The sequence below is a fragment of the Panthera leo genome, chromosome B1 (assembly GCF_018350215.1).
Source record: "Panthera leo isolate Ple1 chromosome B1, P.leo_Ple1_pat1.1, whole genome shotgun sequence".
Taxonomy (NCBI): Eukaryota; Metazoa; Chordata; class Mammalia; order Carnivora; family Felidae; genus Panthera; species Panthera leo.
This window is the reverse complement of record NC_056682.1, coordinates 98,632,856-98,660,641: the sequence shown is the minus strand read 5'-3', so window position 1 is coordinate 98,660,641 and position 27,786 is coordinate 98,632,856. Positions and strand designations below refer to the sequence as shown.

The following is a 27,786-nucleotide window of genomic DNA, read 5'->3' as shown; positions in this document are numbered from 1 at the left end:
TCAGGGACTTTACTAATCCCTGAAAAGAATAAAAGTCTATACAGATGAACATGATTATTTGATAATTCTGAAACCAATGTATGTAATTTATTAAATGAGACAAACATCCAATCATATATATGTAAACTCACTTGTAACACTGTGATATACCAATGTGCAGTTCTGTTACTAACTTCAACTCTTTGCCACCCTGGAGTTGCTGAAATTTTTACCCAGGTCTGTTAAATGAGTACCTACTTATTGGCTCTACCCAGCAATTTACTCTATTGTCACGCTTACTCTGAAAACTTAAATTACACTTTGTGTCTCATTCTGTCAATATCACATGGGAATCCTTGCTGGACATATTATGTCTCCATTCCAGGACTACAACAGCATTAACTTTTACAATTGATGTCTATTGAATAACTACTATTTCTCATAATTTTCTTATAATATTCTCACCTCGCAAGATAGGAACAATATTTTTTTATAGCTGAAATTATTTCCTGAGATCAGCAGGCTAATAAATGTCAAAATTACTTTAAAGTCAATCACTACATCAAGCCCACCTCTTCCCTTTTGCTGAATAATTTGGTGTCACTTTTGCTGAGAAGTATTGTTGATCTCTTCTCATCATTCCTACAATGATCATTAACTCAGAAACATTTTGTGAACACCTAATAAGTACTAGCCATTTTTCTAGGCTCTGGGATAGTGTGGTAAGAAAAACAAGCAAGATCCATACATATTCTTCTTTTAGACTCTTGGATTTTAGACTTTTGGATGAAGACAATAAGAAAATAGATTTAGGAGTCAGTGGCATAATTTCAGATATTTACAAGTGCTCTGAAGAAAATAACTAAGAGCACAGGAAAAGAAAGTGACTAGAAAAAGGGTAATATTTTAAATATGTCAATGTCTACCATATAAGTTGTTGACTCTCTGAGAGACAATGTTTGAACAGATACTAAGGTATAAATAAAGAAGAACCAAGTCATATAAACATTGAGTAAAGAAGCTTCCAGGCATAGAGAATAGTAAGTAAAACACCTGAAAAGGAACAAATTTGCAGTGTTTGAGAGATGACACAAAGGTCATTTGTATAGTATACAATAAAGGAGATGGAGAGGGGTCAGAGGAGAGACCAGAGAGATAATGAGTTTAGGTCAGATAGGGTCTTGTCAATCTGGTATAGGGTATAAATTTCATTCTAAATGTGATTGAAAACCATTAAAAGTTGTAAACTGATAAAATGATATGATACTTCTTTTCTATTGTAGCAGCTTTATAGGAACATGGAAAGTAGAGAAGCAAGAGATGAGTTAGGTGGGCTTTTGCAAATATCTAGGCATTAATAGTGGAACAAAATGGAAACGGTGGAACTAGGAGACATCTTTGAGTTTCTGATTTACTTTCAAGGCAGAGTTGTTAGCATCTGCTGAAAAGGTGTGGGTGATAAGGAAAAGAGATTGAATAAATAACTTTTTGATGAGGGAGGAACACACACACACGCACGCACACACAAATGCAATACTCTTTCACATATGTAAAAGTTTTCTAGGCTGAATATTTTCTTTCAAAGTCCTTTTTTAGTGTAAGAATTTAATTACTCCGGGAAAGTGTTTTCTAAAGGAAATTTCATAGGAGGAAGATGAGCTCCAAATGGAGTTCTCTAAGACTTAAAACAAAATATTGATGATAAAAATCATAATCAAATAAGTTTGGGAGGTGGGTGTTTAAGATTTTTCCATGTTTTTGGGGGATGCCTGGGTGGCTCAGTCAGTTAAGCATCTGACTTAGGTTCAGGTCATGATCTCACAGTTCGTGGCTTTGAGCCTCACATCAGGCTGTGCACTGACAGCTCAGAGCTCAGAGCCTGGACCTGATTTCAGAGTCTGTTTTTCTCTCTTTCACTCTTTCAGTCACAAACACCCACTTGTGTGCTCTTTCTCTCTCTCTCTCAAAAATGAATAAACCTAAAAAAAGATTTTTCCACATTTTTGGCAAAATTTTAATACCCTTTAACAGGTTTATTTGCAATGTCATCTCATAAACGGAATATTATTATTAATCATGTATATTTAATCTGTAATTTTTGAATATATAATGTTCATTAATATTCAGGGAATACTCATTGGGAAAAGCTGCAAAAAACTATGATTTGTCATGTTATAATGTCTCAAATCTACACAGAATAAAATTATATCTCTAAATTTCCTGTAGGAGTTTCACAAGATAACTCTGAAATGAACATCTACATGTGAACTTTAATATAAACACATATGTGACAATTAAAGATATGCATGTTAACCATACTATATGCAACGTTTCTTAAAGCATGAAGATCTGTTTATGTATGCAGATGGGCATTCTAATATTCATTTAATTTTTTAAGAGGACTACTGATTAACAAATAAGAACATAGGAATTGTCTTCGTAAACTACCACAAAACACAATTTAAATTAGCTATTGAATGTAATTGATTTTCTAGAATTATTTGACAGAATGACATCTGTTAAAATAAGCATCATTTTCTTTCAGATTTTCTAGGATAGGAATGGTCAAAATAAAGAAGATGGAATACTCTCTATTCTTTAATGATATTAGTGTTAGCATCACAGTCAGTTAATAGATTTCAGAATTTGTCTCTTCTTGAATTGATGGAAGGATCTTGATGCTGCTAGAATAATTTTATATTCATACAACCTCCCCAACACCCTTCCTCCAAACTGGCTTCTTTTGTGTTATGTAATCCCAGTTTTATTCACCTTACTACGTAAAGGAGAGAATTAATAATTTCATCTGAACTTTGGTTTTTATGTATATCTCTAGTGACACAGCAGAAGCAAAAATAGCTCAGAATCATTTGTCAACCACAAAAAGTATCCATGTGCCCTCCAAAACTTAGATTTACAGCAGAGATGAGATACTGAAAAATGAAATTCATATGGAAGCATTGAGAAATCAGTAGGGGGTGAAGCACAGGTGGCATTATTTACTTAAATTCAGAGGAAAACTGACAAATAGTGGTAATAATTCAAAAAGAAACAAAGGATTTTTCTAGGAAATAGGAAGCCAGCAGCAGATAGCTAGTTACTGCTTATTCATGAAGGTGTAAAGAAGAGTTGTTGACATTTGTCAATAATCTAAGTTATCATAAGATTAAGTTTTGAATCTTGACCATTCCGTTTTGAGATGTCCCACGAATTTGTTTTTTTCTTCATTAAATATAACTTAAAAGGCCCATTTTACAGATATTTGTGTTCTCAGACTAAATCAGTATATGTGTTGGCAACAAACAATCTTCGATCTTTATATATAATCTTTCTTTCTGATATCTGTATCTATCTACCTATCTACATCACAATGCTGGACAAAGTCCTGTATTTGTATTTAAGTGTATTAAAAATATTTTTTTCTCTTTGCTATAAAATAAAATAATTAATGCAAAAAGGAAAGATAATTTATTAAATTAAGTATCAATTTTGACATAAACTTAGACTCTCCTACAGTTATAAAAAATAATACAGACAGTATACACATGTTCACCCCAGCTTTCTCCAAAGGTAACATCTTATGAAACTATACTATGCTATCACAACCAGTATATTGATATTGTTACAGAACAGTTCCATTATTAAAAACAAAACAAAACAGAGGCACCTGGGTGGCTCAGTTGGTTCGATGACCAAGTTCGGCTCAGGTCATGATCTTGCAGTTTGTGAGTTTGACCCCCATGTTGGGCTCTGTGCTGACAGCTCAGAGCCTGGAGCCTGCTTTGGATTCTGTGTCTCCCCCTCTCTCTGTCCCCTCCCCTGCTCACACTCTGTGTTTCTCTGTCTCTCCATAATAAATAATCATTTTTTAAAAATTTTAAAAAAAGTTCTAATACTAAAAGCAACTCTTTTATATTCACATCTACCTCCTTCCCCTGTCTTCAATTCTCTGACTATTCCCAACCACTAACCTGTTTTCTATTTTTAAATATTGTCATTCATTTCAAGAATGTTATAAATGGACTCATACAGCATATAAGATTTTGGGATTGACTTCTCACTCAGCAAAATACCCTGGAAATTTATCCAAGATGTTGCATGTATCAATCGTTAATTCTTTTTATTGCTGAGTATTTTCCCATGGTGTGGATCTGCCATAGTTTGTTAGCCATTCACCTATTGAAGGATAACTAGGTTATTTTCAGTTTTGAGCTATTATGAAAAAAGCTGCAGTAATCTTTCATCTCTGAAAATAAGTTTTCTTTTTCCTGGAAAAGACACCCAAGAGTGCAAGAAAGTTGCATGATAGTTAACTATTTAGTTTTATAAGAAATCATCAAAATCTTTTCCAGAGTGGCTATGCTAGTTTACATTTCCATCAGCAATATGAGTGACTCACTTTCTCTGCATCATCTCTGGCATTTGGTATTATCACCACTTTTTATTTTAGTCATTTTGATAAATGTGTAGTTATGTTTCATTATGGTTGTATTTTGCATTTCCATGACAGCTAATGATGTTAAACATCTTTCATGTGCTTATTTACTATCATTATATCCTCTTCAGTAAAATGTTCATCCATGCTCTTTCCCCATTTTCTATTTTTTTAATGAGTGTTTATAGTTCCTATATATTCTAGATATGGTTCTTTGTTGAATACACAGTTGAAAATAATTTCTTCCAGTTTCATCTTTTTCATATGGGCTTTCACAGAATAAAAGTTCTTAATTTTGATGAAGTCAAATTTATCACTTTTGCTTTGATAAATCATGATTTTTTGAATCAAATCTAAGAACACTTTGGTTAGCCCAAGATTCTGAGAAATTTCTTGTATTTTTTTTGTAAAATGTTTACAGTTTTGAGTTTTATGGTTACATCTATGCTCCTTTTGGGGGGTTTCATTTATTACTATATATTTATATTTTACCTTTGGATATCCAACTCTTCCAGCATCATATGTAATGTCAACAGGCTATCCTTCGTTCATTAATTGCTTTTGCACTTTTGTCAAAAATCTGTTGGGATAATTTGTGTTGGGTCTATTTATGAGTTTTGTTTTTTTTTTTTTCCTATTGGTCTCTTTCTCTTTGTCAATATCACACTTGCCTTGATTATTGTAGCTACACATATTAGACTTTAAAATCAGTTAAAGTGCTTTGTCCCACTTTATTTTTTTCCCCAGGATTTTAAAATCTATTCTCAGACTTATGACTTTCCATTTTATTTTGGAAGAACGTTGTCTATGTCTATTAAAAATCTTGCTGGGGTTTTGATAGAAAATGCTTTCAATTTTCAAATTAATTCAGTGAGAATTGACATTTTTACTGTGTTAAGTCTTCCAATCCATGATAAAGGTAGGTTTCTCTATTTATTTATGATTTTCAGCATATAGGTCTTATGCATTCTTTGTTAAGTTTATATTTAAGTATTTCATATTTTTTGTAGTGATGCCAAATGATTTTATGCCTCTAAATTTTGTCTCCATATTTATATTTAGTCTGTAGAAATGTACTTGATTTTTGTGTGTGAATCATCTATCATTCTATAACTCTCTAGAATTACATCTATTTACATCTAAATGTAAATTGCTAAACTCACCTCTTAGTCCTAGGAGTTTTGTTGTTGTTTTTATTGTTGTTGTTGTTTAGAATTATTGGTATTTTTGTATAGTTAATCATCATCTTCAAACAGAGGAAGGTTTATTCTTTCTTCCTAATTTGTGTGACACTTCTTTATTTACTTATTCTCTTATTGTACTGACTAGAACTCCCAGTACTATATTGAATAAGTGATAAGTTTGAACACGCTTCTTTCTCATCACAGTCTTTCATCTTTAAGAATCCTGCACGTTTTTTTGTGAGTGATCTTTTCCAGGTTGAGATAGTTCTGCTCTCTACCTAAGTTGCTGAGACTTTTTTTGTTGTTTTAATCATCAATGGGAGTTGAATTTTGTCAAATGCTTTTTTTCTGCATCAATAGAAATAATCATATGATTTTTCACTTTCAGTCTATTGATATGGTGAATTACCTTGATGGTTTTCAAATGTTGAACCAGCCTGGTACACCTGGAATAAATTCTATTTGGTCATGGTTGAGGGTTTTTTGAGTCTAAGTTCATAAGAGATACTAGTCTGTAGTTTTCATTTTTTTGCATTGCCTTTGTCTGGTTTTGCTATCGTGGTACTACTACCCTGATAAAATGAGCTGGAAAGTATTTTCTCCCCTTCTGTTTTCTGGAAGAGAGTGTGAAAAACTGTGCTGAGATAAAATAATTTTTACTTAACAGGGAGTGGATAATGGGGACAGAACTTCAAACAGGATACAGCCTTGGGCACTTTCTCTTTAAAACTCTTAGAAAACAGGGGTGCCTGGGAGGCTCAGTTGATTAAGCACCCAACTTTGCTCAGATCATGATCTCACAGTTCGTGAGTTCAAGCCCCGCATCAGTCTCTGTGCTGACAGCTTGGAGCCTGGAGCCTGCTTCAGAGTCTGTGTCTTCCTCTCTCTCTGCCCCTCCCCCACCCACACTCTGTCTCTCTCTGTCTCTCAGACATAAATAAACATTGAAACATATTAAAACTCTTAGAAAATATATCATGTCCTCAAATCCAGGGCCATTTTTACTTATCTGAAACATTTTTATTATTTACTATATCATTGAATTGTGATATGATTAAATAAATTATATTGTTTATTACTTTCTAGTTAAAGGTCTTCCAGACTTGCCTACTATAAAAATTTACATAGTTCAGAATGTTCTGCATAAATATTCCCTGATCTATCCAATTCAGTTACCTCTAAGTTCTACTTTGCAGGAGTCTACTTTTGGTGGAAATTCAGAAATACTTTCTTTTTCTTCTTTTCTTTGATCCTCCCCTCTTAACTATTTCTATGAAACTTTTTTTTTCTTTAATTTTAATACCCTTTCTTCCTTGTGCACCATCCCTGTTTCTATCCTGTACAATGAATTTCCTTAAAGTACAATATGCTGCAAATTCCATTTTGGTTATATTTTAGGAGGATGCTGAAAGTTTTCAGATTCTTCAGAGTAGTGGAGATAAAACCAAACATCCTGTTTCTTGTTAATATTGACCATCTGCTATAATGTTCATTTGATTATGAAAAGTACTCCTAATTTCTACTTATTAAATTTCTAAATTTGTAATGGAGTGGAGGGAGAGACACATGCATGGGAAGGAGTTATGAAGCTGTTTGATATGAGCAAAACAATATGGTAGAGTTAAATAAGTGAAAGAAAGAAATTGGACATAGACACTAGAGATTAGAGAGACAAGACTGAAATCTGGGATAATAGGGACATTGATGGTTTGAGTGAGATGCTATAGATGATTTGTAAACATTTCTAACGTAAAGTGATGTGAATTAGAAGAGAATAGTGTTAAGGAAAGGACAGGCATATGAAGCATTGCAAAGTAAAAGGATAGCAAATTTGAGGACTAATAGAATATGGGAAGTAAAAGATAAACCTTTTCAAAGGTCATAGTGAGGTGCTGAGTCTTGAGATTATAGTGTTACTAAACTCAGAAGTTGTAAAAGAGGATGAAAAAATAATTTAATCTTTGCTATGCGAAGTGTAGTCTATAGACAATTAGCAGCAACAGACCTGGGAATTCATTTGAGATGTAGAAACTCAACGCCCCCTTATCCTCCACAACCTACTGAATCAGAAGCTACATCTAAGATCTTCATATGATTCACACACATTAAAAGTTAAGAAGAGCACTGATAGCTGATTTATATTAGAAAAGATAATGCTACGGTATCATGTTAAAAAATTCTTTGGCAATGGCACACCATTTATTATAAATTACTCAATGATATGTTCAATAGTCCTGATGTGCAGCTGTCAACATAATTTAAAAAATTAAAAAAGTAAACATTTGTGTTAAACATTAAAAAAAAAATTTAAAAAGGGGGCGCCTGGGTGGCTCAGTCAGTTGAGCGTCCAACTTCGGCTCAGGTCATTATCTCGCAGTCTGTGAGTTTGAACCCCACATCGGGCTCTGTGCTGACAGCTAGGAAGGAGCCTAGAGCCTGTTTTGGATTCTGTGTCTCCCTCTCTCTCTGCCCCTCCCCTGCTTATGCTGTGTCTCTCTCTGTCAAAAATAAAATAAACATTAAAAAAAATAAACATTTGTGGAATAAGTAAATGAACAAACAAAAAGCAGGCTGGTAACAGAGAAACAGCAGATAATAAAGAAGCAAGGACTTTCCTCTTGCCCGACATGTTTGCCCACACTTGACCCAAATCACCATGGTCAGACTGTCTGCTCCATTTCTCTTGTAATATAAATTGCAAAGTCCTTCTCCTTTCTCTAATCAAGACCTATCTGTGCATCTGTGTCCTGATACTTTGGCAGCAGAAAGACCCACTTTAGCCTTCCTTATTAGGATTTAGTAGAGAAGGCTGTGCTAGGCACTGCTTTCTTGTTGTTCCCTTGATCATTCCTAATTGAAAGTGAAACTTTGCATATATTGAGAGTGACTTCAGATGGAATTGGAAGAACTATCTAGACAGCAGGGATCTGGAGGCCATGCTGCTCTAGGTAATTTTCTCCCCATGATTATGCAGAACTAGCCCATGTTACAGCTTTCTGTCACCTTGCAGGTTGTTATCTGTTCAACAGGGGTGGGGGCGGGGGCATCCCTTGATAAACCACACTCATTTTGTCACAGATTTTTTCAAATCTCTCAGCTCATCTGCAGAAGTTATATAATTTTTGACATAAGGGAAAATGGAGCAATACCCTCTGGAGTAGATGTCATAGTAAATGTCATAAGATGCCAAGAGCCCTTGAGCATTGTAGAGTTTGTAATGGAAAAGAGGTGTTTCTGTGTTAAATAATGTATCAGTTTGAGATAAGTCAAGTTTTCTGAACTGTATAATTCTTTGACTTTTTTATGGTGGAACAGTGCTGAAAGCCTCTGTTAATGGTAAAGAGATTTATGGTACCCGTGGTAGGTCAGTGAAGGTAGTCAATTACATCAATCAAGGTGCTTAGTCAAGGTGATCAAATACATCAGCCCTACAGGTCCCCTGACCAGTGACATGGGTCACTAAGATGAGTGCCCCATCATCAGAAAGTAAAGATTATAAAGTCATATTGAAGTAGCATAATTTATCTCAATGACTTTCAAATCCTTTAACATATATTTTTTGAATACAACAGATTTGTTTTTAACAGTAATTGACTCATTAAATTTTATTATTTACACAAAGGCAGACTCTGGACAAAGTGAAGACATTAAGGAAAAATGACAGCCCAATTAAACTATCGCAAATTTCTATATTACAAAACTTCAAGTAGTTTAATATGTTAAGATGCAAATTACATTTTGAAAACTAAAAAATATATTTGGATTTTTTCAAACCAAAAAAAGTCCTTTTTAAAAATGATGTAGGGGTGCCTGGGTTGCTCAATCGGTTAAGCATCTGACCTCGGCTCAGGTCATGATCTTGCGGTTTGTGGGTTCGAACCCTGCATTGGGCTCTGCACTGACAACTCAGAGCCTGGAGACTGCTTCAGATTCTGTGTCTCCTCTCTCTCTACCCCTCTCTCTGTCTCTCAAAAATGGATAAACATTAAAAATAATTTTTAAAAAATAAATAAAAAAGATGTAATTGCACACTTAACTGACAGTCATCACAGAACACAAAAATCACACATTTTCTTGCCTTTTTTCACAATCTGAACTTGGGAATTGCAGTAATAGAGGAGTATGAAAAAGCAAAAACAAGTTCATTGCTCAGAAAGCAAGTATCTTTTCGAATTTTACTATATGACAGAAAAATCAGTTGTTGCTATAAGCAGATAAAACAGTTTTACAACACTTATAATCAAAACCAGCCAATGTTTGCTGAAAATATATACATATGTACAATCTCTATTTTAGCAAAATAGTGGCTAGATGAAGATGATTCTGAAAGTATTCACTTAATACATACTATTAAATCTGTATAAAAAATTACACAATTTTCAATGACATTCCATACTCAGACTACATCTGGAAACTGTATTTGAAAGGTAAATACATCAATCTAATTGCTTTTCTCTTAAATTAGGGGTAAGGCAGTTCTCTGTCAAAGGGCTTTCCTTTTTATTGGCTCTCATTCCGCTATTAATGCTATTACAGGCACATTACACAGAGGCAGCCTGGCCTGCCTGCGCGTAATTATGGCTCTGTGGTCACAGATAAGACAGGAAAGAGTGCATAGTTGGTACCCAAACCAGATTTTAAATGTATTGTGTCTGTAGCTTATATTAAACCATTAATATATTAAGAGACATATAAGCCACTCCATTTGGGGTATTAATAGCTATGTAAGAATTTGCTTTTAAATTTATTTATTTTGAGAGAGAGGGGGAAGAGAGACAGAGCAAAGGTTGGGAAGGGGCAGAGAGAGGAAGAGAGAGAGGATCCCAAGCAGGCTCTGCACAAGTGTGGAGCCCGACGCAGGACTGGAACTCATCAACTGAGATCACGACCTGAGCTGAAAACAAGAGTTGGACATTTAACCAAGTGAGCCACCTAGGTGTCTTTTATAGCCATGTAAGAATTAACTCTGCATTCGAAGAGCTCATAAAGTTTTCACTAAAGTAATAGAAAATCTTTTACGTGCATACACTCAATCCCACTAGAGTTGAAATAGGTTCTTGAAGGTTCACTTGAGATGTGGGGAAAAAAACAACCAATATTATATAAATATCCTACAGGTAATTATTATAGGATGATAAACATTTGTTTGACAAGATACACAGCATTCTTCTTATGGAGAGGCTGTCAAAGATCAGCATGGGAAGAAAAATGGAAGACTAGAGACAATTAAATTGAGTCAGCCAAACAGGCCAATAACTCCTGCAACAAGTTTTTAAGCAATTAATTCCATTGACTTTCAATCTACATGCACTGAGATGTGAAGTTTTAACTGTGAAAAACAAAATACCCTTAAAAAAGGGAAACAGTTTGAGGCAAGAGTTTCTTTCTACAAATTCATATTTTATGCATACGCACAAGTGTGAATATTATTCTGTATAAAAGATGTCCTTCAGTGTAGTTCAAGAGACTCTTATCAAAATAAGAATTGACTCAACTATAAACACTAGAGGTCTTTTCTACTCTAAGAGAAACAAATAGGTATATATTTATGTAGTGTCAACCTTATCAATAAAAACCACAGCTATTAACACTTTGCTAAACAATAGGCTTTACTAGTCAGGGATGTAAGCAGAATATAGTTTACAAAATAAAGAAAAATACACTACTGGACTTTATATTCACAAGAAAACAGTTTATCAGTATGAACTCAAAATTCCAGAGTAGGGGAAAAATATCAAAACTTTATAAATCTCCTGAGGTGCAATTTACCGCATCAAGGTTAGGAAAAGAGGCTCATAATGAACAATGCTGCCATGGATTCCCCTAACACATCGACTCATATATTAATTATTTTTCTTGTTTTGTTTCCAGTTGGAGGTTTCTTCGACCGAAAGATTTCCCCTTCTGATCCAAGAGACAGGACTGGGTACCCTGTTTGTCTGATCCATGGGGACCACGATGCTAGAATTGTTGAAGTTACATGAAGATGTACCAGAGGTGCCAAAGGTTGCCCTGGGATTACTGAAGGTTCATTTATTTTTCCAAAACCCAAATGTGGCCTCAGCAGTGGCATTTCTTTTTTTTTTTTTAATTTTTTTAATGTTTTTATTTATTTTTGAAGGAGAGAGAGAGACAGCATGAGCAGGGGAGGAGCAGAGAGAGAGGGAGACACAGATTCCGAAGCAGGCTCCAGGCTCTGAGCTGCCAGCACAGAGCCCGACGCGGGGCTCAAACCCACAAACTGTGAGATCATGACCTGAGCCGAAGCCGGACGCTCAACCGACTGAGCCACCCAGGCGCCCCTTGGCAGTGGCATTTCGAAAGCAAAACCTCGTTCCAAAATTTTCAGTGTGAAGACCCTACGCCACTTGCTTGCAGATCATTCCCAATACTTGTGTTGAATCTGTACTAAACTCTGGACCTGTCACCATCCTTGCTAAGCTTAGTGTCGCCAAGGTCGTGATGGCAGCTTCACGGGCATGTTACTGAGAAGCATGGGTCTGGTAGGAACTCTGGGTGCATTCTGCCATTTCTTAGCTTCTGCTAGCCTGACTTCAAACATGTCTATACCATTTTCCAACATTTTTCTATAGAGAAGGTATTACTCTTTGAGCACTTTTACACTTTTAATAATAGACCGAAGTTGTAGAGCCAAAGCTACAAATGTTGGTAAGTTTTCTACAGAACCCTTGATAAATCTTGAGTGGTTATAGGTCAATTATTTGCTTGAGTGACAAGACAGTTTTCTAGTTGTTCAATCTGCTGTCTGTACTGTTGAAGCTATAGCTGGAAGTGCTGAACTGTGGTTGGGACATAGTCGGCAGAAGCTGTATTTTTATTTTGAAGTCTGTGCAGTAGTTCCTGGGTTCTGAATGCTATATGTGCCTTATTTAACTCCTGAGTAACTTATATTTTTAAGTTGTTGATATCAAGAGTATTTTTTTGCTCATCCACAGGTACCCAATGACAGAAGGTACTTTAAAGCCTTAATATCTTTTTTTTTTTTTTAATGAGGGGGTGTAGGAGAGGCAGAGGGAGAGGGAGAGAGAGAGAATCTTAAGTAGGCTCCATGCTAAGCAAGGCTCCATGCTGAGCAAGGCTCAATCCCACGATCTTGAGATCATGACCCAAGCCGAAATCCAGAGTCGGATGCTTAATCGATTGACTCACCCAGGTGCCCCAGAGCCTTAATACTTCTTAAACTTTGATCATTGCTTATTTTTTTTTGTATTGATTTTTGTTCCTTCACAAATTTCTTAAGGTTTTCCATATCCTGGCAAAGGACATGAGGAAGGTTTTCATCCTTCAGTGCTTTGTTATCTTCTGGTCATCCTCCTCTTTTCTCACTCTTTTTATATTATTAGCTACTAAAATCTATACCACTAAGTTCTTCACTGGCCACAGTTGAAGTAGCTACAGTAGATGCCAAAGTCATGCCCATATCCTCCTGTTCAAGTTTTGATTGTTGTGCTTGAACTTTGGAAACTCAAACCTCCCAAACCAGCTATGTGTAGGTAAGTGTCAGTGTACATGTTAAGTCTGAGTCTGGGTCTATGTATAAGTCTAACCCATCCTAGAGGAAGGGTTGTTGATGCAGTTGTAGTTTTTGCTCTTGGTCCACCCAAATTATTTGGAGTAAATCCCATGGAAGCTCCTGGGTTGATACCAGAACAGACGAAACGGTGCCACCACCAGCTGAGTAGAAGTAAAAGAGTAAATGGTGTAGCATTTGCTGCAGGACTACTGTATTATTATAATTTTTTTAGTGGTCCTTCAATTATTTTCAAGTTTATTTATTTATTTTGAGAGAGAGAGAGAGAGAGAGAGAGAGAGAATGAGTGGGGGAGGGGTAGAGAGAGAGGGAAAGAGAATTCCAAGCAGGATCCATGCTGGCACAGCTTAGAACCCGATGTGGGGCCTGAACCCAGGAACCATGAGATCATGAACTGAACTGAAATTAAGTCAGTCGTCTAACTGACTAAGCCACCCAGCCACCTCAGGACTACTGAATTCTAAACTGGAGCCTGTTAACAGCTGCAGATGCCTCTGGCATTCCTCGAGTTCACCCGGTAGTTACCGTTATTATCGTTCCTGTATTTTTTTCCCCTTCTAGAGTGAACTCAGTGGCAGGCTTATATCCCAAAAGTCTGGTTCCAAAATCTCTGAAGGAGCAAATGGGGGTGATGTTGCAGATGTGGAGTTCCAAAATTGAGCCCCTCAGAAGGGGCTCATACAGCACCTGGAACTTAGGAGTCTATTCAACAAGCATTTACTCCTTCGATGATTATAGCACGGGGGCAGGGTGGTGACACTAGATTCTTCTGGCCTGGTTGTGGCCATACCACTGGTGGCTGTTGGTGCCGGAGCCTAGTGTCTGGCTCTCGACTGAATTCTCACTGCCAGGGAGTTTTAGATATTCACATGGCTGGAAGCTCAAATGCCGGTCATCTTCAGACCCCGTCTGGCAGGACCTTCCGGCCCCAGAACAGAAAACCACAACCTGGGACACATGCCGATTTTATTTTGTATCTTACTTTGCTGGTAACCACTTAACAAGAGCTATCACTTACACCTCAGTGTTCCTGTCTCTAAAATAGTGTTACTGTCACACATTCGTAATGACATTGTTGTGTGTATGCATACTTTTCCTTTTTAGTTCATGGCGTATTTTCTGTTATCACATAATGTTATAAGGAACGTTTTCTCGATGTGGAGTGATTTTCTTCCTCTGTTTCCTCTATATTTCAGGTTAGTGGTTTTTGATGTTTCAGTCTTTCAGAAATATGTAAATAGACTTAAAGTTCACCTCTTAGTCATCGTTAACTTTAAATATCACTGTCGTTTCTTGTCTGCCTTTCTATTCCTCCCCCTTCCCTTTGATATGATTTATTTTAACAAGTGACTGTAGCACTTGCTAATGTAGTTTTATATGTAAGTATCATTTGCTATTATTAGTCTTCGTGCTCATATAATTACATGCATTTTTAAGTAATTAGAGCAGTGCTAACATTATTCATCTGTAAAACATCACTGAGCTAGTTTCTTTTTTTTCAATAAAAAAATGCATTGAGCTAGGTTTTTTTTTTTTTTTTCAAATTTTAGTTGACAGATTGATAAACCATACAAAGATTTTAATATTTTCCAAACAGGGCTTCACAGACAATACTTTAACAATATTTGTGTGCATACCAATAGGTTTACATGTTTATTGGAAAGAGCATTTTTTTAAAATCAGTTTTGATGCTTGAAGCTTTAGATTTGGATGTCAGTATGAATTGTGGGCTCTTGGGAATTTTCTTTTCCTTCAGAACCTCTTTTTCTTTTCGTCTGTAAAATAATAACTAATATTTATCAGAAAGAGGTTTGAAAATATTAAATAAGATAATACTTGTAAAGCACCCAAGAAAGAGCTTGATGACTTAAGATGAGTTCCATAAGTATATAACCCATCAATTCCCACCTTTTATGTAACCAAATCCCTCTTAAATTATATCACTGTTAACATTTTGTTGTGAAATCTAAAACTGTACTCCTAGAGAAAGGTGGTAGGTTTTTCTTTTTCTTTCTTTTTTTTTTTTTTAAAGTAAAAACCACCATATTTTTACAACAGGGAATGTTTCATTCTTAGCTATTTTTCTTTTCTCAATACAAAAGATTTCTGTGAATGATTTCAGTTTTTCTTAGCTGTATAATATACTAATTTTAATGGAAAATATTAAATACAGAGTCACTTTAAAGCACTATCACATAATTTACAATATATTTTTTCCTCTAGATGTGGTATATTGTCTTTATTAAATTTAGTAAACACTAGTTAGATTGTCATTTATCTAATGAAAGTGCTTTTAGTAGCAAATGACATTAACAGAAATAAGAACAACTCTAATTACCTTGAAGAATGATTTGACGTACTTTAAAAAAATATCCTATGTGTTGCCTTCTCTGCTGCAGGTTTTAGAAACATCAAAGAAAACAGAGCTATCCTGTTCTCAGGAAACTTACATGATTGGTGAGGGGATATAATATCAACAAATAAAGTGTCTTGAGTAGTGACAAAAACTTTGAATAAATGTAAAGCTGGATGATGAAAATATTATCTGGTACCAGTGAGGACACTGTGTGGTTTTAAATGGAAGCCAATTTCTTTCTAGTAAGGAAAACAAGTGAAGTAAGGGAAAAGGCAATATTTTGTGAAACTAGGTTTCAGGCAGAAGAAGCAGTAAGTGCAAAGGCCCTAAGGTGAGTGTGTGTTTTACATGTTTGAGAAACAGGAAAAAAAAAAAAAAAAAAAAGCCACCTGGCCTAGGGTAAAAAGGGGTTTTGGTAAGAGATAATACTGCAAAAGAATTAAGGAAGGCCCCATGCTTGTGAGACCTAGCAGGCCATTGTCTTGCCTTTGGATTTTATTCCCTATATGGGGAGCTTTTAGAGAATGCTGAGCAGAGAAGTAGTTAGATCTTATTTTGTGTTTAAAAGATCACTACCACCTGTGTAGTTAATTGACTGTGAAAGAACAGTAATGAAAAAGGGAGACTGATTAGGGACCGGTTGTATTAACTCAGGTGATGGCTGATGCTGATCTGGTTCAGGGAGACAGGGTAGAGACGTGAGAAGTAGTAGGGTCTAAACATATTTTGAAGGTAGAACAAAAATAATTTCCTAATATGAGGCTATATGTGGGATGTGAGAGAAAATAAAAGATTTTCTGAGTACCTGGAAGAAGGCACATCACAGGATTTATTGGCTCAATTAACACAACAATCCAGAAGTAGGCCAGGCTCCAAGTACCCTTTGATCAGTTTTCTGGCTCTGCTGCCTTGTGATCCTCTTGGTGTTACCTTTCTCTATTGGCTGGTCTGATCTTTCACGGAGCTAAAGTAACTGGAGAAATTCAAATGCCCCATCTGTAATCATACTACTCAGAAGGGAGAATTTTCTTCCAAATACTATCAAATTAAAATCATAAATTTCCCTCTGCTAGATCCAATTAGATTATATTTCCACATCTGAGCCAATCACAGGGGACAAGAGAATGCCATTATGCTCTTGTCAGAGGGTTTCAGTGACCTAACTGTCATAACAGAGGCCTCAATAGTCAAAGTGTGTCTTAAAGATTCTTTGTGTTGCATTAACCATCGATTAAAAAAAACTTCAGGCTCCTACATAAACACATGTAATCTACCAATCTACTTGACACACTGATTTTAAAAGCCATTTGATTAATTGGAGTTGTGCTATACCTGCCCAATGAGTATCGCATTTTCAACTTCAAGTCAGTGCTTTTGTTCATGTTTTCCTTCGTTTGGAGCATCCCTTCTTCTTAACTTGGACGATCTACATTATAATCATCTTCTGTGGCAAGCACAAGCTCTGCTTTCTTCAAAACCTTCCACCAAGGGGCACCTGGGTGGCTCAGTAGGTTGAGTGGCCGACTTCAGCTCAGGTCATGATCTCGCAGTCTGTGAGTTCGAGCCCCCCATCAGGCTCTGTGCTGACAGATTGGAGCCTGGAGTCTGCTTCGGTTTCTGTGTCTCCCTCTCTCTCTGCCCCTCCCCCACTTGTATTCTGTCTCCCTCTATCTCTGCCCTTCCCCCACTTGTATTCTGTCTCTCTCTCTCTCTCTCTCTCTCAAAAATAAACATTTAAACAAATGAACAGAAACCTACCACCAATACAGCAGTGCTCATTGCTCTCACATTCACCAACCATTACACCGTATATGGCATTAGCATGGTGTTCTTACATTTGATTACACATAATGTAATATAGTTTTTTTAATTCATTTTAATTTGCTAATTGCACTCTATCCTCAATTAGATTTTTGAGAGCCAAACTAGGAGGGGGGACATGACAAATACTAGCTTTGTATTCATTCATAGGGAATTCATTTTGAGAACATACTTGTCTTTGAATAAGTATTTATAATTTATAGAATAAGTATTTATAAATTATTCTATTGATAATTAATTATAATGATAATTACATTGATAACTAATCAAATATTGATTTTGATTAATTGGCACATTATTAGAGCATCCTTTAATTATTGCTACAGTTTACTACCAACCAACTAGCATACAGATGATCTTTAGATCACAAAAGAATATTTCTAAAATGTATGTAAAAATTCCACAGAAGAGGGGTGCCTGGTGGCTCAGTCAGGTGAGCATCCGACTTGAGCTCAGGTCATGATCTCAGGGTTTGTGCATTCAAGCGCAGCATGGGACTCACTGCTGTCAGTGCAGAGCCAACTTCAGGTCCTCTCTCCCCCTCTCTCTCTGCCCCTCCCCTGCTCACACTCTCTCAAAAATAAATAAAATATTTTGTTTAAATCCATAGAAGAAAATGGATAAATTAAAGAATAATTGACTTACAAGCTCATTTTTTGTGTTCTAGCCTACTTATTGCCAGAGAGAAAAGAGGCAAACAGAGAAAGAGAACACAAAAAAGAGTGAGGAAAGTGAAAAGAGAGCAGTGAAAGAAAAATGAAAGAGAAAGAGATTTGGGTGCTTAGATGGCTTAGTTGGTTAAGCATCCGAATCTTGATTTCAGCTCACGTCACGATTTCAAGGTCGTAAGATTAAGCCCTGTGTCAGAGTGCGGATCACCGAGCCTACTTGAGATTCTCTCTCTCTCTCTCTCTCTCTCTCTCTCTCTCTCTCTTTTCTCTCTCTCTCTCTCTCCCTCTGCCCCATCCCCTACTTGCACTCAAACTTTCTCTCTTTCAAATAAATAAATAAAAAGAGAAAAAGATTTGAAAGTTACTATTTCAAAGTAACTATCTAATATTTAAAACCATACATAGCTATTAAAAATATTTTTCTGGTGATGAGTTTTTAGATAAAACACCAAAAAAAGCGATCCAAACATCTAGTCCATGAAAAAGAATAGGTAGTACCTTATGAAAATTAGAACTTTTGCTTTGCAAAAGACACTATTAAAAGAATGAAAAGACAAGCCAAAGACTGGGAGAAACCAGGAGCAAAACACATATCTAATAAAGGACTCATATCCGAAATATACAAAGAACTCTTAAAATTCAACAAATAGAAAATGTATAATCATTTTTTAAAAAGTGGGTAAAAGATCTGAACAGACCTTACCAAAAAAGATATACAGGTGGCAAAATACACATATAAACATATTAACATTATTGTCATCAGAGGATTACACATTAAAATAACAAGATATCAACTATACATTAATTAGAATGGCAAAAATCCTAAACACTGACAATGTCAATAACTGCCAAGAAAGCAGAGCAACAAAACTCTCATTCATTTCTGGGAGTGATTGAAAATGACACATCCACTATAGGAGAAAATTTGCCAGTTTCTTACAAATCTAAACATAATTTTACCGTATGATATAGCACCACTTCTTCTAAAGTATTTAGCTTAATGATTTGAAAAGTTTTTCCACTCTAAGACTTGCATGCTTTATGAATAATTGCCAAAAACTGGAAGCAACCAACAGATAAACTGCTACATTTATACAATGGAATATTATTCAGCCATAAAAAGAAATCAGCTATTAAGGCAGGGAAAGCAATGAATGAATCTTTTTTAGTTATGTTTAATTAATTAATCAACTAATTAATTCGTTTAAATAACCAATCACTTAACTAATTAGCCAGTTGATTAATTGACTAATTGATCTTTAATTAATTAAAGTGAATTACATTATTTAGGTTTTTTTGTTTTGTTTTGTTTTGTTTGTTTTATATTTGAGAGACAGAGATAGATAGAGCACAAGCAGACGAGGGGCAGAGAGAGGGAGACACAAAATCTGATGCATGTTCCAGGCTCCGAGCTGTCAGCACAGAGCCTGACATGGGGCTCAAACTCACAGACCGTGAAATCATGACCTGAGCCGAAGTTGGACGCTTAACCCACCGAGCCACCCAGGTGCCCACATTAATTAGTTTTTAAAAGTAGGCCTCATGCCCAACATGGGGCTTGGACTCATGACCCTGAGATCAAGAGTTGCATGTTCTACTGACTGAGACAGCTAGGCATCTCAGCAATGGATGCAACTTAAATGCATATTTTTAAGTGAAAGAAGTCAGTCTGAAAAGGCTACAAAATCTGTAATTCTAATTATATGACCTATGGAAAAGACAAAATTATAAAAATTGCATAAATACCAGTAGTTGTCAGGAGTTTGTGGGGGAGAAGAAGGTTGAATAAGTAAAGCACAGGGGATTTTTTTAGGGCAGTGAAAATATTCTAAATGATACAGTCATGGTAGATACATGAAACTGTGTAATTGTTAAAATAGAACTTTACAACATAAAAAATAAACCTTAATGTATGTAAATTTCAAAAAAAAAAAAAATAGGAGACTGGGAGTTCCCAGGATGAAATGTGGAATGCTATAAAAGAATCTCACATATTACAAATATATGAAACAACTTCAAACACGTTGGTAGCCTGAGTAACTTGGAAAATGAGTGAAGTTTTCATGACTAAAGTCAAGAGGAATTATACATTATCACTACGGTCTAGTTGAACACTTTGTTTCCTATAGGTATACAGGTTAACAATTCTGTAACCACTCTGTGTATACTGAGATTAAGTCAATGGATAAAGGTGGTTTGAATCTAGGTTTCTTATTGGTAGTTTGCAGACAAGCAAGAGAAGGAGGCTGGAATGATCCATCTGGTAAGGAGTTAGACTTGGAGTCCTCAAAACACATGCAGATTTAGTTTACTATAGGCAGGTATTTACATATACAAGTACAGATATGTATAGATTCAGGGGTTAGCATACATACATAAATACATTTCCTTACACTGTTGATTGAGAGGACCTGGTTTCAATGATATATAGCTATGTGCCTACATAACACCCAGATCTCAGTTTCTAACACTGTTCTCCAATAACAGAAACCAAACTCCTTGAAGAAAGACTGATTTTTAGTATTCGTGCAGAAAATATACATGATGAGCCTACAGCACCTTGTAACATCAGAAACTAAGAAAAGACCTCCATATACAAGCACAAACATGAGGTATAAGAGGTATATGAGGTATATTAGACACCCGAAGAGATTCTAAAGGCCAGGACCGAAACAATTTGAGCAACAAAATAAGAAAAGCAGTATTGGATTATAACCCAGTACAAAAAGTGCATACAGATACAAATGAATGATTGAATAATTGAATGAATGAATGAATGAGATGAGACAAATTTCTTGTGCAGAAGAATTCCAAATAATTTGTATAGATAACGAGCCCTCAAGGAGTTGGCGAATCACTCCCGACCTTTCATATGCAGGCTGCACATAGTGACTTCCTTCCAAGGAAGACAGTACAGAAAGGGGACAGGGTGGGAAAGAGTAACATTTTATTGGAGAAACATGAAAAACTCTGCCTGAGGCAGGAACTTAAGATCAACATGAGCAGTAATAAGTCATGTATCCTTGATAAGATATGAAAATAGTATTTCATTGCTGTGGTCTTCTTCCTCAAACTCCATACCTAGTATAATTATGAGAAAAAAATCAGACAAATTTCTGTTGCGAGACATGCTCAAATTACCTGACCAGTACTCTCAGAACTGTCAAGGACATCAAAGACAAGAAAAGTCTGAGAAACTGTCACAGCCGTGAGCACATGAGGGTACATGATAACTAAATATAATGTAGGATCCTAGATGGGATCCTGAACATAAAAAAGAACATTAGGTAAAAACTATGGAAGTCTGAATAAGCTATGGATTTCAGTTAATAATAATAATATATCTCCACTGGTTCAGTAATTATAACAAATGTGGTATGCTAATGTAACATGTTACTAAGAGAAAATGGGTGCAAAATCTGGGAACTCTCTGTACTACCTTCACAATTTTCTGTAAATCTAAAATTGTTTTACAATTTAAAACTGGATTCTAAAAGTACTTAAATCCTTACTCTTCAGCGAAACAAAACCAAACAAATTATTTGTCGCTTTAAATATGAGACAGGGGATCTAAGTCAATTCATTGTAATAAGAGGCTCTACAAAGCATATTAATGCTAAAAGAGAACTCTGTGCAAGTAGTTCACCCCTCTAATCCTAACTAATTTCTTAAGAATCCAGAACAGACTTTGTCTGGATGGCAATGCTGTGACAACCTTGGAATGTGGAAACATCTGGATGGTCATTTTCTGTCCTTTTATATTCTGCCTCTAAAAATGTCTGACTGAGGATTTCAAGGCAAAATAGCATTAAAACATTCTGAAGAAGAACATATTAAAATACTTTCAAAAAGGGAAGAATTCTAGTTCTGGTGGAGAAAAATCATTTGTCATCCACATAGCATTAGCAATTCTTATTACTGAACCCCAATCTTTAATGATAAAGACCACCTTTGTAATGCAGGCCTGTAGGCATTTCTTGTATTAATGAAATCCTCTGAATGCCCTAAATAATTGAGTGTTCAGAAGCCAGCAACTCAAATTGAAGTTAGAAGTGTTGTTTGTACAGGTGGCTTGCCCACTGGGAGTCAAAATTCTTACTTCTGTTGTCCATATCAATTATTCTGAGACTTTGTCTGTTTAGCGTCTGGCAGTTTTGTTACAACAGAAGACTTTTTCTAAAAACTGCTGACACAACATTTATCGAATTATCCTAAGAGTGACATTCTGTTTTCAAATAAGAGGAATCCAGAGGAGAAGGAAAGCCTTGGATGCTTAAATATTAAGTGAGTTATAGGATTCTCTCAGATTTAAACATTTAAAATGGGTCAACTAAAATTATTTGTAGTGTGTGGTCTGCAAATAATCCTTTCTGAAATACTTTAGTTTCTTTTTAAGGGATAGTATTTTAAAACACTTAGGATTTAGTATTTTTAAACTTTACTTTAGATTTGTAACATTTTGATTGTTTTGAATCTTGAGTTCAAACCAACATAAAAAATATGTGGTGCTTTGAAATGTATGTTTATTGCTTAATTTTTAAGTATTAATAGAAAATTATGTTATGTACATGCAGAAACACATATATAAGACCGATAATTATGAGAGCTTCCTGAATGCTTCTTACTTAGAGATTCTCTGAATTTTGGCTTTGTGGATAAAATTAACCAAACCCCCCGAGGAAATTAGCAAAAGCTTGTCATTTGACCATGGCTTTTGCACTGGCCCTTGGATTGCCAAACAGCTGACTGCCCACTGCAGTTCCTTTCTGACAACTCTGAACTTGTTTATGATCAATAATAATTATGATCATATCTAATTACTATTAATGATATTAATATTTATTGTTATTTGGGTATATTATTAATAATTAAATATGTACTTTCAAATTTGAAAGCATTCTTGGTATAACTTGAAGGGAAAAATCTCATTATGTATATTTATGTTGAAATTCCGTCATTTTAAGTATTTTTGCAAAAGGAAAAAAATATTGTCATATTTGATGATTGTGATGCTGTGAATTTTGTTTTAAAAAATTTAAGAGCTTTAAATTAGATAAGTAGAGACTTTTTAAATGTTTATTTATTTATTTATTTTGAGAGAGAATGTATGTGCAAGCACAAGTTGGGAAGGGGCAGAGAGAGGGAGAATCTCAAGCAGGCTCCGTCCTCAGTGGGAAGCTGCATGTGGGGCTCCATTTACAACCATGAGATCACGACCTGAGCTGAAATCAAGAGTTAGCCGACTTGGCTAAGGCGTCCTGACAAGTATTTTATGATTAAAGTGACAACAGTGGATTAGCTTAAAAATTAGGGAGAATATCTCAATCTTTTTGAGCCATTAAAAGTTTTTGTTTTAAAATGGTATGGTACCAAATATGTTTTATCATAATTCCAATCTTTTAGAATTACTTGGTATATCAGCATTATAGGTGGAAAAATAACCTTTAAAGTCTGCTTTTAATACTTTGTCATTGAATATTTTTTTAGGTCGTGATTCTCTCAAGAACAATCTGATTTTGGTATTCTTAACATATTGTGAGGGTGAATTTAAGGAAAAATATCAAATTTAATGGCTCAAATTCATGAATTTGAGGAAATTCATGAAGAGGAAAAAATCCAAAATCACAAATACCAAGTATTGATTTTTAACATTAGCCATTTTGCATTTGATCAAACTGTGGTTTTGGAGCACATCCGTGAATAGTGTCAGGTTCCATCTTAAGTGCTTTACATTTATTATTATTTTTTTAAGTTTATTTATTTATTTTGTGTGAGAGAGAACATGCATGTATGTGCTCATGCACAGGGGAGGAGCAGAGAGAAAGGGAGAAAGAGAATCCCAAGCAGTCTCCCCACTGTCAGCACAGGGCCCAACATGGAACCCCCAAACCATGGGAACATGACCTGAGTTGAGATCAAGAGTCAGACACTTAACTGACTGAGCCACCCAGGTGCCCCTACACTTATGGTGATAAATCCTCTAAGAGCTCTGTATTAGAAATGATCTAAATGTAGGTCATAGACACATGAAAAGATGCTCAACATCACTTATCATCAGGGAAATACAAATCAAAACCATGATGAGATACCACCTCACACCGGTCGGAATGGCTAAAATTCACAACACAAGAAACAGCGAGTGTTGGTGATAATGCAGAGAAAGGGGAACACTTACTCCCTTGGGAATACAAACTGGTGCAGCCACTCTGAAAAACACTTTGGAGTTTCCTCTAGAAGTTAAAAATAGAACTACCCTACAATCCAGCAATTGTACTATTAGGTATTTACCCAAAGGGTAAAAAAAAAAAAATACAGATTCAAAGTGTTACATATACCCTGGTGTTTATAGCAGCATTGTCAACAAGAGCCAAACTATGGAGAGCACCCAGATGTCCATCAACTGATGAATGGATTAAAAAGAAGTGGCATATATATATATATATATATATATATATATAAAATGGAATATTACTCAGCCATCAGCCATCAAAAAGAATGAAAGCTTGCCATTTGCAATGATGTGGGTAGAGCTAGGGTATATTATGCTAAGTGAACTAAGTCAGTCAGAGAAAAACAAATAGCATATGATTTCACTCATATGTGGAATTTAGGAATCAAAACAGATGAATATATGGGAAGGGGAAAAAAAGAGAGGGAGACAAACCATAGGAGACTCTTTGCAATAGAGAACAAACTGAGGGCTAATGGAGGGAGGTGGGTGGGGTGATGGGCTAGATGGGTGATGGGTACTAAGGAGGGCACTAGTGTTGAGCACTTGGTGTTACATGTAAGTGATGAATCACTAAATTCTACTACTGAAATCAATATTACACACTATGTTAACTATCCAGAATTTAAATAAATTTTTGAAATACATACATACATACATACATACATAAATATCATAAAAGTGTAGGTTTGACACAGAACAGATTAAAAGTATTATCGGTATTGTCAATTGTGAGCTCAAAAACTCAGAGTCAATATATAATGAACATAAAACGAACATCTAATGTTCAGACATTCAAAAAATAATGATCACAAAGGACAAGAATGTCTCCAGAAGTACATGACAGTTTGAAAATATTAACATTATTAAGGAAACAGCTGCTCAATTAGCTGAGGGTTTGGGATAGGGTGAGGATTGCTAAAGCAGGGAAGCATACAAATAAGAGAGGTCAGAGGCAAAAGAAGGTGGAGGTCATTACCCACCGAAGTGCTGAGTCTGAGAAGTGATCTACTAGTGATTCTACTAGCAAGTCTCTGAAGCACTTCTCTAACTTTGAGCTTTTGATGGCAGTTGGCATTTACCTTCGGGGGTACAAGCTTCCATCTCAGTTATGTATCTGAACTTGGGGTACAAGCTTCCATCTCAGTTATGTATCTGAACTCAGTTATGTATCTGAACCTCTACTCTTCCTCTATTAATTATACAAAATAAAGAAGATTAGCTCCAAAAGTAAACATTCGGAAGTACCACATCGAGGAAGAGAAGGAAAGGAAAATAGAGCCTTTGGGTGTTCCAGTCAGGCATGCATACCCTCTGCCAGAGAGGAGGGTGGTCACCAGGTCAGAGAGGTTGTGCTGCAGGTGAGCCCACATGAGACTTATAAATCAATTTTTATTTTATTATTATTTTTTTTTTTTTAAATTTAAATGTTTATTTATATTTGAGAGAGAGCGCATGAGAGACAGAGTGTGAGCCAGGGGGAGGAGGGGCAGAAAGAGAGCGAGACACAGAATCCGAACCAGGCTCCAGACTCTGAGCTGTCAGCACAGTCCCACACGGGGCTTGAACTCACGAGCTGTGAGATCATGACCTGAGCCGAAGTGGGAGGCTTAACTGAGCCACCCAGGTGCCCCTAAATTGATTTTTAAATTGAGAATCTAAAATACTGCATTTTTCCTTTCTTGGAATCTGGAGGCTTCAGAGTGCTTCCTCATGGGATCGGCAGCTGAGTTGGCCTGAAGAGAATAGTCAAAGTGCAGGGTTGCACTGGTACAAAAAAGTACTGACCCAATATCACACAGTATGGAAGGAGATTCCTCTCACCTAATTCTTATTCCGAAACCATGCTCTCTAAGCAAGCTAATGAATACAGTGTAGCTTCCCCAAAGGAGTATCAGCGGGGAGAGAATGTTCTGGCCAGAAGACTCAAGTGCCTGGTCCCCTCATTGTAAATTAATAAATCAAGGCTTTGATTTTTAAAATCAGTCTCTTGAGCTTATTTAATATCACTAGGCCCCTTAGCAATAGACAACTAGATTTCAGAGTCTGGAACGGCTGAGGGCCAGACTGAGAGCCAGGCAAATCTACCAAGGTAATGAGACTCTAAGAGGTCTGTTGGAAGGCAGCCTGCTGGCATTCCCTAGCAACACTCCTTCTTCTTCATGGTGGAGCCAAGTCTAATCATTTTCCAAGGTGAATTCTGCAATGGGTACTTTGTAGTAACAGAAAATTAAAATAGTACTGTTCATTTGTGCAACTTGCTGTGGTTTACAACATGTTTCAATGGAGTTGATCACATTTATAGAGCACTTTTTCGGCATATTTGTTATTCCACTCACTTTACAGATGAAGAAAAGAAAGCTCAAGTGGATGTCAGGTGCCCCTACATTTGCCCCCACGTGAGATTTCTGAAAAGGAGGTGTTCCTGATGCTTTTCTGTTTATGGATCTGGAAGTTGGCTACACAGGTGTGTTCATTTTGTGAAATTCATCAAGCTATACATTTATGACATTTTCATTTTTGTTTTGACGATTACCTTCAACAAAAGTTAGTAAATGTGTAAATAACAATGGACAGGAAAGAAAAAAAAAAACCAATATTTCTGTTGTTTTTTTTAAATATATATCTTTAAAGTTATTTAAATTGTTAAGAGTGAGAGTCATTAAGTTAATCAGCACATTTTCAGCTAAAATTGATCCAATTTAGCAATCCCTTCTTTCTAAGTAAGTTTTAAAACTCTATGTAACGGTGTCTCCAAGTACAGGTTCTTGGCTATTTAAAGATTAATAATGAAGAGAAGAAAAAAAATGAATATGGTATTGGACCTCCTAGTACATATTTGAAGAATGTGATAAACCTTATGAATAAACAAGGATCATAAATCACATTAAAATTCTCAGGATTCCATTGGACTGGACAAATTGTACATAGAAGTGATAAATGAATTATTCACAGAAATATTTTCGAGTTCCGATGACCTTGCAGATTAAGGCTTGTATGTGGGGATGGGTAAGGAGATGGGGAGAGTGAGATAGAGCAGTTAATTGAATACATATGTGACTGAATTAGACTAGAAGGGAAGTACATAGAGTTTAATGGGAAGATCAAGTCACATGCCCACTTCCCATGTTTGAGGTATCTCACAAAGGAGAATTATATATCCGCTCACTCTTTCCATTTCATTTGTAAAGACTAGTCTGGAAACACCCTACATGGAGAGGTGATTTGGCCTCAGATATTGGAAACTATAAATGTGTCTGCTGGGTCTTTTTAAAGTAACCAATGAATACCAGGCTCTGGATGTGGGAGAAAGTAGGACTCCATCAGGAAGTTGGGGGCTGTTCCACACAAACACACAAAGGATCACTAAATTTGCTCTAAAAATTACATAACGTCTTAAAAATAAATAAGTAAACAAATAGCATTTTTTAAAGAATCAGAGAGCAGGAAGGGTTTTCTAAGGAAGTAACATTTTAGATTATTCAAAATAAGTAAGACTTAGCAATTGAATAAAGGGTGAGACTTATTATGTAAGATGTGGAGCTGCCCCAAAAGCAAG

At 35.8% G+C, this 27,786-nt stretch overlaps 1 pseudogene; it reads right to left on the bottom strand.

Moving 5' to 3' along the window:
• Positions 1-11,957: 11,957 nt before the first annotated feature.
• LOC122218438 lies at positions 11,958-21,226 on the bottom strand (annotated as a pseudogene).
• Positions 21,227-27,786: the final 6,560 nt, after the last annotated feature.